Source organism: Haemorhous mexicanus, chromosome 13, assembly GCF_027477595.1.
Source record: "Haemorhous mexicanus isolate bHaeMex1 chromosome 13, bHaeMex1.pri, whole genome shotgun sequence".
NCBI lineage: Eukaryota > Metazoa > Chordata > Aves > Passeriformes > Fringillidae > Haemorhous > Haemorhous mexicanus.
Genome location: NC_082353.1, coordinates 10803236 through 10806150, shown reverse-complemented (window position 1 = coordinate 10806150; position 2915 = coordinate 10803236).

Sequence of the window (2915 nt, the reverse complement as noted above, 5' to 3'; positions counted from 1 at the left end):
TAGGTGGTGTATAAATAAATGCTGTGTGTAAAATGATTCGTAGAGCACAAACCCTCAGGCCTGCGCAGGGTTAATTGTTGATGATTGCATTGAAATCAAGAGGACTATTCATAGTGCACACATATATGCAAAATACATGACTTATAGTCAGATGATTATAGATACACCTAATGCCTTGCATAAAGATCACCAGTAACTCTTCCAACACTTTTTTTTTTTAAGCACGGTGTTATTTAGTATATAATTTGCATTATATGAGATAAAGAAAGCAAATCCACAGAAGTAAGGAATGTCTACCATCTAGGCATAAACTTGGCAAGGCGGCTTGTTGTGCCTTTTTCCTGCTTTCACCTGCTTTCTTTTTTCATCAGCTAGAGGAAAAACTTTGAAGTGTGGTTATAAAACAACTGCAGATGTAACACTGAAAGGCTGCATTTCGGTTATTTCTCTATGCTTCATATCAACTGCTCTCACCATACCAAGCAACATTCTAATTGCCATTCCTCTGAGTTCTCCTTGGCATCTGATAGGCAAGTGGTATTCTTTCTGGCTCATTTCACATCTCTGGAAATAAAGAGTTCCAGAATAGAAAATGGGTTGATTGTGTATGAGCCAAAATAGAATCCAAAATAGAAGAGCTTGTGCTCGTCACCATGTTGTCTCTGCAACAGAGACAGGGGAGAGGAGTGTGTAGTAGTAGATGATGCAGATGATGCCAAATGAAACAGGTGTAATGAGAAACAAATACAGCGTCATTTTTCTGTGAGGATTAAACCTACTTTGTCAAAATGAGCAGAGATTATGTTTGATCTGTCACATGTCACACAGACTCACCGGGGCACCGCCAAGGAGCAGGGGGACCAGTGTCCCAAAGCAGAGGGGGCAGTGCCAGTGTGCTCTGTGCTGACAGCTGCAGCAGGTGACAGGCAGTGCCTGTGAACAGGGAAAGGATTGGTGTCTGAAGCTTTAGTGATGGCAGGTTTCTCTTCTCTCCCCATCATCAGTCCCAGCCTCTGCCCTGTCCTTCTCATCATTCTTTGTTAGAGAGGCTTGCCAAAACAGGAGACACTTTAGTACTAAGGAAATAAACCATATGGATCTGGGAAATAATATAGAAAAGATTTCACAGAAATAGAAGCAATTGTCACATAAACAGAAGGATATCCTGTAAAATAAACACATTTGAACACAATTAGATGTATCATTATACAAAGACATATGTGGATATATCACATAAACAGGCATGGTTTTGACCTGCACCTTCTTCATGCTGTTGTCTCTAATTGGAGCCCCTTTTCTGGTCTCACTGCTTGACAGACATCTTCCTTTCCGCAAGTTTAAAATATTCACTGCTTTTGTACTGTTCAGTACTTTTGACTGAATGAGAAATGTGTAGAGTCTTAGCAATGGATGCATGTTTAGAAAACATGGATGTGTTGTGAGAAATGTTTGAGTGGAATGGAAGTAAACATCAGGAAGGGCACCTGGAGAGAACATCCACATTTTTGTGACATTGAGAACATTATACAGGCAAGAAACTGTTGAATTAATTCCAGACTGGGATGAAATATAAAACCACATTAACGTAAGAATTTATCTTTTCATTTTTCTTTATCAGCACTATCCTGTAGTTTTGAGGTTCCTTTTGCTGTACATACACATCTGCTGAAGATGGCAGGGGAGGAGATTACTTCCTTGTGAAAGCTGCTTATCTTCTCTGCTCCTAAAATGAAGGATCTGTTCATTACAATAGTTTTCCTTGTAGGTCACCAAGCAATGTGTAAATAAGGCTGTTTTCTTCTTACATGCAACTGTGATTGAAAGGTTTTTATCCAAAATATTCTACAATTCCTAACTCTGGCTCAGCTCCAAGAATTACCAAGCCTGGTAATAAGTGAGGATTCTGAAGCTATCAGTACATTTCTGGAATCTATTTTCATTGCTCTGGATGTTGAAGACTAATTTGTAGAAGTGAATCTGATGTAAACTAGAGCATCATTTTACGTAAATCATATGCAAAGGCTTGACAATAATATACAGTGGCTGCTAAGGGGAAAAAAAGCAATTGTTTTTAGTGCTTGTGGTTAAATTAATTATCATTCTCGTATCTTTTTTGTGTGTTCTTCATAGTTTATGCTATAGTACTGTGTATATATTCATTGATAAAGGAATGAACAGTTTGGCTGTGTTCCTGCTTTTCACTTGTGAAAGCACTGGTCCTTTTCAAATAAGTTTTTAGCCATTTTTAGCTGTCAGCAAGAAGTGACAATTCTCACGTTTAAGTATTTTCGTCTGCTCCCTGAGTGTGCGCATTTGTGACTAGAGAATGATGAGCTCTTTTCTGAAGAAAGAACACTGTGATTTATTTTGGAAGCAGCTTCTGTAGTTCTGAAAAGCGCTACCGCTGCAATCCTTTGTTCCGCCGCGAACTGGTGAAAATGTCTTCCTCCGATCCCTAGGGACTTGTTGGTGTTCTGCGTCTACAAGGGCTAAATTTTAATATTAAAAACGTTCAGAAATAGCTTACATGCTTATTGTCATTTGTGCTTCTGCTTTTTCAAATCCTAAATTTTAAAGAGCAGGATGTGCTATAATTAAACTTTCCACGTCCCCTCTTTGTCGTAAGAAGAGTCACCGCCGACTGCGCCTTTGCCGTGTAATTCAGCCCCGTGGAGAGGCTTTGAGCAGATGACAGGCGGTGATTCACGGACCGCCTTTCCGCTCGCTCTGAGCCCGGCTGTGAGCGCAGCCTCCCGGGCCCGGTGGGCGCCGCCAGGCCCGCTGCGGAGCCGCCGCCGGGCCCGGCGCTGCCCCGGCCGCGGAGCGAGGGGCCCGCGCATGCTCCGGGCGCGGCCCGCCCCCCGCTCCTCCCCGTGCCCGGGGCCGCTGCCGGGGCCGGGCTCGACCATTTCTGC